Genomic DNA, 12,227 nt, shown 5'->3' with positions numbered 1-12,227 from the left:
TGTGAGTTCTCTGGTGCGTAACACAATCTGATTTAGTGTTAAAACATTTCCCACATTCTGAACAGGAAAAAGGCTTCTCTCCTGTGTGAGTTCTTTGGTGGGTTACAAAATATGATTTCTGTGCAAAACATTTCCCACATTCTGAACAGGAAAAAGGCTTCTCCCCTGTGTGAGTTCTCTGGTGGGTAACACAAACTGATTTATTGTTAAAACATTTCCCACATTCTACACATGAAAAAGGCTTCTCTCCTGTGTGGATTTTCTGGTGCTTAACACAAGCTGATTTACTGATAAAACATTTCCCACATTCTGAACAGGAAAAAGGCTTCTCCCCTGTGTGAGTTCTCTGGTGGGTAACACAAACTGATTTATTGATAAAACATTTCCCACATTCTGAACAGGAAAAAGGCTTCTCTCCTGTGTGAGTTCTCTGGTGCGTAACACAATCTGATTTAGTGTTAAAACATTTCCCACATTCTGAACAGGAAAAAGGCTTCTCTCCTGTGTGAGTTCTTTGGTGGGTTACAAAATATGATTTCTGTGCAAAACATTTCCCACATTCTGAACAGGAAAAAGGCTTCTCCCCTGTGTGAGTTCTCTGGTGGGTAACACAAACTGATTTATTGATAAAACATTTCCCACATTCTGAACAGGAAAAAGGCTTCTCCCCTGTGTGAGTTCTATGGTGTTCATCAAGATTCCCTTTATGATTAAAACATTTCCCACATTCTGAACATGAAAAAGGCTTCTCCGCTGTGTGAGTTCGTTGGTGGGTAACAAAATATGATTTATGTGCAAAACATTTCCCACATTCTGAACAGGAAAAAGGCTTCTCTCCTGTGTGGATTCTCTGGTGCTTAACACAAACTGATTTATTGATAAAACATTTCCCACATTCTGAACATGAAACAGGCTTCTCCCCTGTGTGAGTTCTATGGTGTTCATCAAGATTCCCTTTAAGATTAAAACATTTCCCACATTCTGAACATGAAAAAGGCTTCTCCCCTGTGTGAGTTCTCTGGTGTCTAACAACATTTGATTTACATGTAAAACATTTCCCACATTCTGAACATGAAAATGACTTCTTTGCTTTAGGAGCAGTTTGTTTTTTATTGCCTCTTTTGTGACTTTGATTTTCCTTAGTAGTCAGTAATGAATCAGAAGATGGGACCTGTTTCATAGGATCAGATGACAGATCTTTGCTGTGAATGGATGATGATATATCTGGAGTAATAGCAATCACTTCAGTTGTATCTTGTAGGATCTCAAGATCATCAGATTTAAAAATTGAAGATGTCAGCTGTCCCTCTGATCTCCTGGTACAGTCATCTAACATAAAAAGCAATTTTTTTAAATAAAATATCCTTGAGTTTTATATTTTTCAACACTTCTACTTAAAAAATGGCAAGCAATGTAAAAAACTTTATTTACCAAGATAATGACAGTTCACAGTCTAATTGAAAACCTTGTTGGATGAGCCAGTAGTGTGCGGTGTTCAACTGTTTGTTCATTCTGCCTCCCAAATCTTCTATAATAATAAATGCGCTAAGCAGCTTCCGGGTTGTAACAACTTCCGTCCAGTTGTAACTGGTGACGTCACAGCACACCTCTTGCCATGTTAACCCTCAACACACCACTCCATCTCAACACACACCTCCTCAACACACACTCCTCTCACCTTTCACCATCTCCACTCACATCCCCCCCTCTTTCACTCCACATATGACCCTCTCTCACTCCGTCTCTCATACTCACGCCGTCATCGCCGCTGCTCCATGATCCCCGACATCTTCTTCCGCCGGCACCATCCTGGATCCAGACGTTGTCCACGCTGGTGACATGTTCTTGCGGCGACGCCATCTTGAGTATCGCGATATCCCGCGATGAGTGAGAGAAAGGGTTGTATGTGGAGTGAAAGAGGGGGGACGTGAGTGGAGATGGTGAAAGGTGAGAGGAGTGTGTGTTGAGGAGGTGTGTGTGTTGAGGGTTAACATGGCAAGAGGTGTGTCACTATCCTCCCGATGCGATAGCATCGGGCCTTAATCTAGTATATATATAATTGCCTTAAATTGTCTGTCGTCAACTTCCATCTGGATGTCCCTGAATCCCACTATCCACTGCGCCGCACCGGACGTACGCCGACCGCTATTTTGGTACACATAAGTGATGCCGCTCAGATCCAGGACGCAGCTGCGAACCCGAACACCCCTGGGATCCCAGCTGCCGCTTGGATCCAGGCTGCCACTGCGATCCCGACCGCCGCTGGGATCCTGACCGCTACTGGGATCCCGGCCACCGCTCGGATCCAGGTCGCCGCTGCGATCATGAGGCTGTGAAAGGGGTGTAACAAGGGGGTATAAAGAGAGGGGTGTAATAAAGGGGGTATAATGAGAGGGTGTAATGAGGGGGGAGTAATGAGAGAGATGCCGCCGCCAGACCCCTGCCTGGACCCACTGCCTGACTACATGCGCCGGATCCCACCGCTGCTTGCCCACCCACTTCCATGCAGTCACAGTCACCAGGAAAAACTGTGACTTGAGGCCTGTGCTGGAGATTGGGTGCAGCCACCTTCTGGTGGCGCCGCACACCATCTCCAGCACAGATCGCAAAACACAGGTCTTTCCTGCCAGTTGTGACTGCATGGAAGTGGGTGGGCCGCCACCCCCAGCACCACAAAGCTGCCCCCATCGTGATGTTACTGCCCTCCCGATGCGATAGCATTGGGCACACATCTAGTATCAAATAAAAAGAAACCAATCAATGTTATGTAGGCGAAAATAATACCAATTCTCATCTCACCAAAACAAGTCCCCACTCAGGTCCATCATCTGTCAATGGAAAAACAGAGGTTCCCGCACTATTAGTGGCTCAAAGGCTGCTGAAAAGCAACAAGGTTTCTATAAACCAATCCAGCAAAATCCGCTCTCACTTCGGAGTCTTGCAGTGTGCGCAAACAACATTTAGGCTGTGTGCACACGTTGCAGATTTTGCCGCGGATTTTTCCGCACAAAATCCACAGTGTCTTTGATGCCTTTTTGCTGCGGTTTTTCAGGCAGATTTGTCTGCGTTTTTGTAAGCTAAATAAAGATATCTTATTTAACAAAAAAAAAGATTTGTGATGTCATTTCTGTCCAACCTCCTCATTTACATTTGTCCAACTCACACTCCATTACACACAGATACATAGATAATAGATAGAAGGATAGATAAATAGATAGAGAGATAGAAGGATAAATAAATAGAGAAATAGATAGAAAGATAGATAGAAGGATAGATATGGGATATAGATAGGATAGATAGATAGATAGATAATAGATAGATAGATATGGGATAGATAGATAGATAGATAGATAGATAGATAGATAGATAGATATATAGATAGATAGATAGAAGGATAGATAGATATGGGATAGATAGATAGATGATAGATAGATAGAGAGATAGATAGATAGAGAGATAGATAGAAGGATAGATAGATAATAGATAGATGGTGACTTTTGTCCTCAACAGGATAAAATTTAGACTTAGCAGGTACGTTCAGGTGAAACCATTCATCTGTTTCTTCAGTATTTTCTGTGTTGGTTGGAGGGTTGGATTTATTTTCCTTAATAAAGAAATGTCTTTTAAGGTTTAATTTCCTTATGAAAATTTGTAAATCTAAAAATAAACTAAAATCCTTAGGTTAGTTGGAGAGACAGAAGGACAATCCTCTAGATAGGAGGGATTCCGCACTTTCAGAGAGTTTGTAGTCAGAAAGATTACAACTATTAGAAGTTAATTCATTAGCGATGGAGGGGTTAAGGTGGTATTTTTCCTCTTTTTCTCCCTCCCCTAGTTCCTCTGTAGTGCTTTTTATTTTTACGGTTTTGGGTACAAAAAATTGGTTCAGTTGGGAGTTTTTTATTGCCCGGGGTAAAAGAGGAACCGTCCCGGATTTAGAGGCATCTGAATGATCCACTACAATAGTGTCATTGGTGGGGCTGGTGGAGTGGAGGTATCAGGGTCGTCAGGACCTAATGAGATAGTGGTTAGTGAAGGTACCAACATGCTTGGAGTGGTATCATGAATGGAGAACTCAAGAAGTGAAAGAGGGAGAGAACTGGACAGATCCGAATTAGAGTTGGCTCCTTTGGTCCAGATTTATTATTACCTCTCAGTGTCTTCGGGGCAGCAGTGGTTTTATCTTTAAATTAGATTAATTTGTAATTTAATCTTTTCTTGATGTTTCTTGGCTTCGGATAGTGTTTGAGAATGATTTGGTACAATATTTGTGGTATGTCCTGATGAAGGGGTCACCTGAACCCCGAAACACGTAGAATAAACCACGTTAACACCTCTACAATTTCTGGAACTCTTCTTGCAGCAGCGCGGGGATGATCCTTCCTTCCAATCTAAGTGTATAAGCACTGACAGTGTAGCAGGCATAGCCCGATGGGACTTGTAGTACACACAGCCCCGCAGACCGCCCAATGACCCCCGCACAGCCCCGACATATGCCTAATGACCCCCGCACAGCACGGCAGACCGCCCAATGACCCCCGCACAGCCACGGCGTATGCCTAATGACCCCCGCACAGCCCCGGCATATGTCTAATGACCCCCGCACAGCCCCGGCATATGCCTAATGACCCCCGCACAGCCCGGCATATGCCTAATGACCCCCGCACAGCCCCGCAGACCGCCCAATGACCCTCGCACAGCCCCGGCATATGCCTAATGACCCCCGCACAGCCCGGCAGACCGCCCAATGACCCCCGCACAGCCCCGGCATATGCCTAATGACCCCTGCACAGCCCGGCAGACTGCCCAATGACCCCCGCACAGCCCCGACATATGCCTAATGACCCCCGCACAGCCTGGCAGACCGCCCAATGACCCCCGCACAGCCACGGCGTATGCCTAATGACCCACGCACAGCCCAGCAGACCGCCCGATGACCCCCGCACAGCCCCGACATATGCCTAATGACCCCCGCACAGCCCCGCAGACCGCCCAATGACCCCCGCACAGCCCCGCAGACCGCCCAATGACCCCCGCACAGCCCCGACATATGCCTAATGACCCCCGCACAGCCCGGCAGACCGACCGATGACCCCCGCACAGCCCCGGCATATGCCTAATGACCCCCGCACAGCCCAGCAGACCGCCCGATGACCCCCGCACAGCCCTGACATATGCCTAATGACCCCCGCACAGCCCCGACATATGCCTAATGACCTCCGCACAGCCCCAACATATGCCTAATGACCTCCGCACAGCCCGGCAGACCGCCCAATGACCCCCGCACAGCCACGGCGTATGCCTAATGACCCACGCACAGCCCAGCAGACCGCCCGATGACCCCCGCACAGCCCCGACATATGCCTAATGACCCCCGCACAGCCCCGCAGACCGCCCAATGACCCCCGCACAGCCCCGCAGACCGCCCGATGACCCCCGCACAGCCCCGACATATGCCTAATGACCCCCGCACAGCCCGGCAGACCGACCGATGACCCCCGCACAGCCCCGGCATATGCCTAATGACCCCCGCACAGCCCAGCAGACCGCCCGATGACCCCCGCACAGCCCCGACATATGCCTAATGACCCCCGCACAGCCCCGACATATGCCTAATGACCCCCGCACAGCCCCAACATATGCCTAATGACCTCCGCACAGCCCGGCAGACCGCCTGATGACCCCCGCACACACAGGCCCATACACGCACACAGTCACCGCCCACACACATACACAAGCACACAGTCTCCGCCGACACGCCGCCCCCACTCTTCCCCCCCTCCCGATCTGCAGCGTTTCATCCACAGCAAAAACGCAGATGTTTTTTAGATCTGCGGTTTTGCTCCGGATATGCCCGACTTAATGCAAGTCAGTGGGTGCAGAAACGCTGCAGATCCGCACAAAGAATTGACATGAACCCGCAGCGTTTCCACGCAGATTTTTCTGCAGCATGTGCACAGCGTTTTTCAATTTACATTCACTTTCATGGTACTGTACAACGCAGCTAACCTTATATAAGTCAGTTCAGATATGGTGTACCAAGATGGCGTCTGTGTCTTCAGACAACACCCTGGAAGGAATCCTTGGAATGCAGAAGCTGAGATACTGGATACCATATATGGAAGTGAAGCTGAAATGGACCTATCATAGACTGACACTGGCTACTCAGAAGATGGTGTGACACCCATCTCCTGTCTCTTTGTCTTGAGAATAAACTTCAGTTGTGTGCAAGCCTTTACTGAGAAAGGAGTAGACATCTAACTCTGTGTTCAGTGTGACTCTTTAAGTGCGCACTCGGCCTATATTGGGTTAGGTACAAGTAATCATATAGATCTCGCTTTAAGGGATCACCTTCACACTAATACCAAGGGGTAGGTGGATCCTCCAGGTTGTAAGTTCTATAGAAAAGGGCTTTCACTGCCCAAAGTCATTTGAACAGTTTTGGGTGGAGGAGAATGTTGTGGTCTAGAGGCAAAATGGTGATCATGGTAATACGGCCGAACTACACCACCGATAAAGCAGCCACAGCCGGTGACTGAGAGGAATCTGTGACTTCTCTGCATTCAGTGGTTACTACTCACCTGGGTAGTCATATGTGGGAATCTCCTCTTTACACCACTCATCATCTCTCACATATGTCTCTGTAGGATTAATATGGGTCAGATCTTCACCCTGAAACAAATATTGTAAAAGTCACTGACAGATGGAGAAGTCCCATCTATGATCAGCTCTAATCCTGCCATCTCCACCGCTCTCATTACACAAGTATAAAACATATAATACTGGTGGATAAAACAAGACTGAGCACAAGACCTTCACAACCGTCTACACATCATAGGGGAGATCTCCTGACACCTTCTCTACATCTACCTGATGATCCTGAGGAGCACTGGGATCTTCTTGGTTACAGTCCTGTGGAAGAAGAGGACGGGGACATCTCTCTGGTGCTGTCCTCTTACTGGATAGATCTGGAGGAAACACATACAGGGACTGAATTCATTCTCTACATACAGATAATTATAGGCCGTGTGTATTTAGTCCTGTCTATTACCTGGAGATGTGAGGGGCTGGGGAACCTCCATTATGACGTTCTTGTACAGATCTCTGTGTTCTTCTAAATACTCCCACTCCTCCATGGAGAAATAGACAGCGACATCCTGACACCTTATAGGAACCTGACACATACAATAATACCGTCATCCCCCCGATCCCTTCATAGTGTTACTGTATAATGTCCCAGCATTCCCAGCAGTGTCACCTCTCCAGTCAGCAGCTCAGTCATCTTGTAGGTGAGTTCTAGGATCTTCTGGTCATTGATGTCCTCATGGATCAGGGGGTGAGGTGGAGGCCCCGTGATTGGGCTCAGGGGTCTTCCCCATCCCTCAGACACAGGGTCCTGACAGCGATCACTAGAGGTCTTCTTCACCACTGTGTAATCCTGGTTATGGAGAGACACATTAATAAATCTCACTACAGACATTTCCAGAGCCCTCACCTCTCCAGTTCTGTCCATCTGTTATTCCCATAGATAAGAATGATGTAATGTGACGTCATCAGAATCTCTCACCTCTCCAGTGAGACGGAAGAGGATCTCTAGGGTGAGGTGTAACATCCTCTCCGCCATCTTGTCTCTGTCCATATCCATCCTTGATGGGTAAATCAGGAAAATTCTCTTTTGTAGAAGATCTTCACTGTGAGGATCCGATATTGTAGAGACCTGAATGAGAAGAAGATGATCCGATGTAACATCATAAGAATCCTGTGTAATAATACAATGAGAGCAGCAATCTGCAGAGTCGGGAGATATGACTCTGCCAAACATATATATATACACATACACACACATATATACAGAATATATCTATATATATATAATTTCACCATCAAAGAAAGTAAGGACTGCAGCACTCACCGATCCATATTGAAAGTCCGTAGTTTATTTGTAGCAAAAGTTTAAAACTTCATGGCCGGGAGGCTGAAGAAAGGAGTGAGTAAACTCTGATGACGGCCTATCAGCGCTTCCACGGGTCAGCTATACATAATATATATATCTATTTATATAATCGTCTAACTCTGTCTGTCTGTAACGGAAATCCCGCGTCGCTGATTGGTCGTGGCCGGCAGGCCGCAACCAATCAGCGACAGGCGCAGTGCGCAGGCGCAGTCCGGAATTTGAAGGACACACGCCACCGCTACCGTCGGGAGATCAGCGGCGCTAGGAGTCGGGAGACTCCTCTGGACCCTGGGTACCATAAACCTGTAAAAATAGAATTAAAGCAAAAAATAGTGATATACTCACCCTCCGACGGCCCCCGGAGCTCTCCCGCCTCTAACCACGCAGCCGGCATCTTCCGTTCCCAGTAATGCTTTGCGAGAAAGACCGCTGATGACGTCGCAATCTCGCAAGCATCGCGCTCTCACGAGAGTGACGTCATCTCCGGTAATTCGCGCTAAGCATAACTGGGAACGGAAAATGCCGGGAGCGTGGAGAGGAAAGAAAGAGTCCGGGGACCGTCGGAAGGTGAGAATAACCTTTTTTTAATTTTTTTTTAGTCTTTTTTACATGCTATCTTTTACTATTGATGCTGCATAGGCATCATCAATAGTAAAAATCCACACTTGCGGACAAAAAAGAATATTACTCCTTCTTATCCAAAATGAAGCGAACCACAATTATATTAAAAACATGTAACTTTATTAAACAAAACAGAGATAATTGTCTGCTGTTTTTTTCCCCTTTTGGGGTAGGTTATCAGGAAACAATGAATATGTAGCCAATTTTAAATGTCTTTATTTTGTTTAATAAAGTTACATGTTTGTAATATAATTGTGGTTCGCTTCATTTTGGATAAGAAGGAGTAATATTCTTTTTTACCCGCAAGTGTGGATTCATGTGTTGAAGTGCCTATTTAAATACTTGCAAAAAATTGTGGTTTCAATCAATAGTAAAAAGTTGATCACAATTGTCAAAAACACTATGCTTCACAAGTGTGACCAACCTGTCAATCACATTCCAAGCGATGCTTCAAATCGTTTGGTATGCGCTTGAATTCCGCGTGTGAAAACTGCATGTTTTCTGTGGCAAAACGCATGCGAATTTGGCCATATTCTAGAATACCCGATGCGTTAGAATTGGGCCACCATCTAGTATATATATATATATTCGTCTAATTCTGTCTGTAACGGAAATCCCGCGTCGCTGATTGGTCGCGCCCGGGGACGACACTGAAGGTGGAGGAAGATGGCGCCCGCAGCAGTCCTCCACAGGAACTTCACCAACGATGTGCCCTGCCTTAACTTGAGCAGAGGAGGGTGAAAAAACCCCGTTCGGCAAAGGGCAAGCATAAGGCAGGACGCAGATACTGTTCAGAAGGAAATCTCCACACCGGCCGAACATCGGGTAGCGGTGACGTCACCACAAAGCAAGAAGATGGCGCGTGCAGCAGGCAGAGAGGGAACCTTCACCAGCGGTGTGCCCATGGAAAACAAGGTCAGATGAGGGTCCAGCCCCCCAGGTCTGCAAGGGGCAATCCCAAAGTCGATTCCAGAAGCCTTTCCAAAGCAATTTTCTACACCGCCCGAACATTCATTGCATTATTCTTAAATCTTCATAAATAAACTACATACATATTCTAGAATACCCGATGCGTTAGAATCGGGCCACCATCTAGTATAGTATAATTATATATATATATATATACACTCACTGGCCACTTTATTAGGTACACCATGCTAGTAAGGGGTTGGACCCCCTTTTGCCTTCAGAACTGCCTCAATTCTTCGTGGCAGAGATTCAACAAGGTGCTGGAAGCATTCCTCAGAGATTTTGGACCATATTGACATGATGGCATCACACAGTTGGCGCAGATTTGTCGGCTGCACATCCCTGATGCGAATCTCCCGTTCCACCACATCCCAAAGATGCTCTATTGGATTGAGATCTGGTGACTGAGGAGGCCATTTGAGTACAGTAAACTCATTGTCATGTTCAAGAAACCAATCTGAGATGATTCGAGCTTTATGACATGGCGCATTATCCTGCTGAAAGTAGCCATCAGATGTTGGGTACATTGTGGTCATAAAGGGATGGACATGGTCAGCAACAATACTCAGGTAGGCTGTGGCGTTGCAACGATGCTCAATTGGTACCAAGGGGCCCAAAGAGTGCCCAGAAAAAATTCCCCACACCATGACACCACCACCACCAGCCTGAACCATTGATACAAGGCAGGATGGATCCATGCTTTCATGTTGTTTACGCCAAATTCTGACCCTACCATCCGAATGTCGCAGCAGAAATCGAGACTCATCAGACCAGGCAACGTTTTTCCAATCTTCTACTGTCCAATTTCGATGAGCTTGTGCAAATTTTAGCCTCAGTTTCCTGTTCTTAGCTGAGAGGAGTGGTACCCAGTGTGGTCTTCTGCTGCTGTAGCCCATCTGCCTCAAAGTTCGACGCACTGTGCGTTCAGAGATGCTCTTCTGCCTACCTTGGTTGTAACGGGTGGCAATTTGAGTCACTGTTGCCTTTCTATCAGCTCGAACCAGTCTGCCCATTCTCCTCTGACCTCTGGCATCAACATGGCATTTCCGGCCACAGAACTGCCGCTCACTGGATTTTTTTTTTTTTTCGGACCATTCTCTGTAAACCCTAGAGATGGTTGTGCGTGAAAATCCCAGTAGATCAGCAGTTTCTGAATTTCTCAGACCAGCCCTTCTGGCACCAACAATCATGCCACGTTCAAAGGCACTCAAATCACCTTTCTTCCCCATACTGATGCTCGGTTTGAACTGCAGGGGATTGTCTTGACCATGTCTACATGCCTAAATGCACTGAGTTGCCGCCATGTGATTGGCTGATTAGAAATTAAGTCTTAACACACAGTTGGACAGGTGTACCTAATAAAGTGGCCAGTGAGTGTATATATATATATATATACATACATTATAGCAGAGTCATATCTCCCGACTCCGGAGATTGCATGCTGTCGTTGTAGGCCCAGACCAGATAGTATGGAGATGAATGAGGGAGACCAAAGTTAAAAAATAGACTTTCCTTCACTTAACAAGAACTTGATGAGAAGTATATACATCAGATGGCAGGCACAACACTTTTGCTGATTTAATAGCAGAATATAGCCGATCATGCACAGCACAAAAGCCGGTGTTTCCCAAGCTGTGTGAAGGTGCGGTAAACACCGGTGTAGCGCTTCTGATTGGCGGTAAAATCATCCCCGCCGGTCACAGAGCCGTGGTTCCCACGTTGTCAGAACACAGCATAACCGCTCAGCTGTGATTGGAGGTAAAAAGTTTACCTCCGGTCACTGGTGTCAGCTCTAATCCTGCCATCTCTACCGTTCTCATCACACAAGTATAAAACATATAATACTGGTGGATAAAACAAGACTGAGCACAAGACCTTCACAGCCGTCTACACATCATAGGGGAGATCTCCTGACACCTTCTCTCCTCCTACCTGATGATCCTGAGGAGCACTGGGATCTTCTTGGTTACAGTCCTGTGGAAGAAGAGGACGGGGACATCTCTCTGGTGTTGTCCTCTTACTGGATAGATCTGGAGGAAACACATGCAGGGACTGAATTCATTCTCTACATATATTATATGCGGTGTGTATTTAGTCCTGTCTATTACCTGGAGATGTGAGGGGCTGGGGAACCTCCATTATGACGTCCTTGTATAGATCTCTGTGTCCTTCTATATACTCCCACTCCTCCATGGAGAAATAGACAGCGACATCGTGACACCTTATAGGAACCTGACACACACAATGATACCGTCAATCCCCCCCGATCTCTTCATAGTGTTACTGTATAATGTCGGTCTGTCATTCCAAGGATGTCGTTCTAAGGATAACATCTGAAATATGCCTGAAAATGACTCCCTTGCTCTAGATGCTTCATTATTATTATTACTATGCTTCACTATTACTATCACTCTGACAATTGATCTGCTTCATCCACAGGTATGTGTTCTGGCTGCAATACCATCATCACCCATCTTTCCTGAACCACAATCACCCCTGTATCTGTCTGCTATCAATGGTATGTATCCCGGCTGCAATACCATCATCACCCCTGTATCTGTCTGATATCAATGGTATGTATCCCGGCTGCAATACCATCATCATCCATCGTTCCTGAACCCCAATCACCCCTGTATCTGTCTGCTATCACTGGTATGTGTTCAGGCTGCAATACCATCATCAC

Source organism: Dendrobates tinctorius, unplaced genomic scaffold (assembly GCF_039654945.1).
Source record: "Dendrobates tinctorius isolate UK_male_01 unplaced genomic scaffold, ASM3965494v1 ptg000017l, whole genome shotgun sequence".
In the NCBI taxonomy this organism is placed as follows: Eukaryota; Metazoa; Chordata; class Amphibia; order Anura; family Dendrobatidae; genus Dendrobates; species Dendrobates tinctorius.
This window is presented reverse-complemented; position numbering follows the sequence as displayed.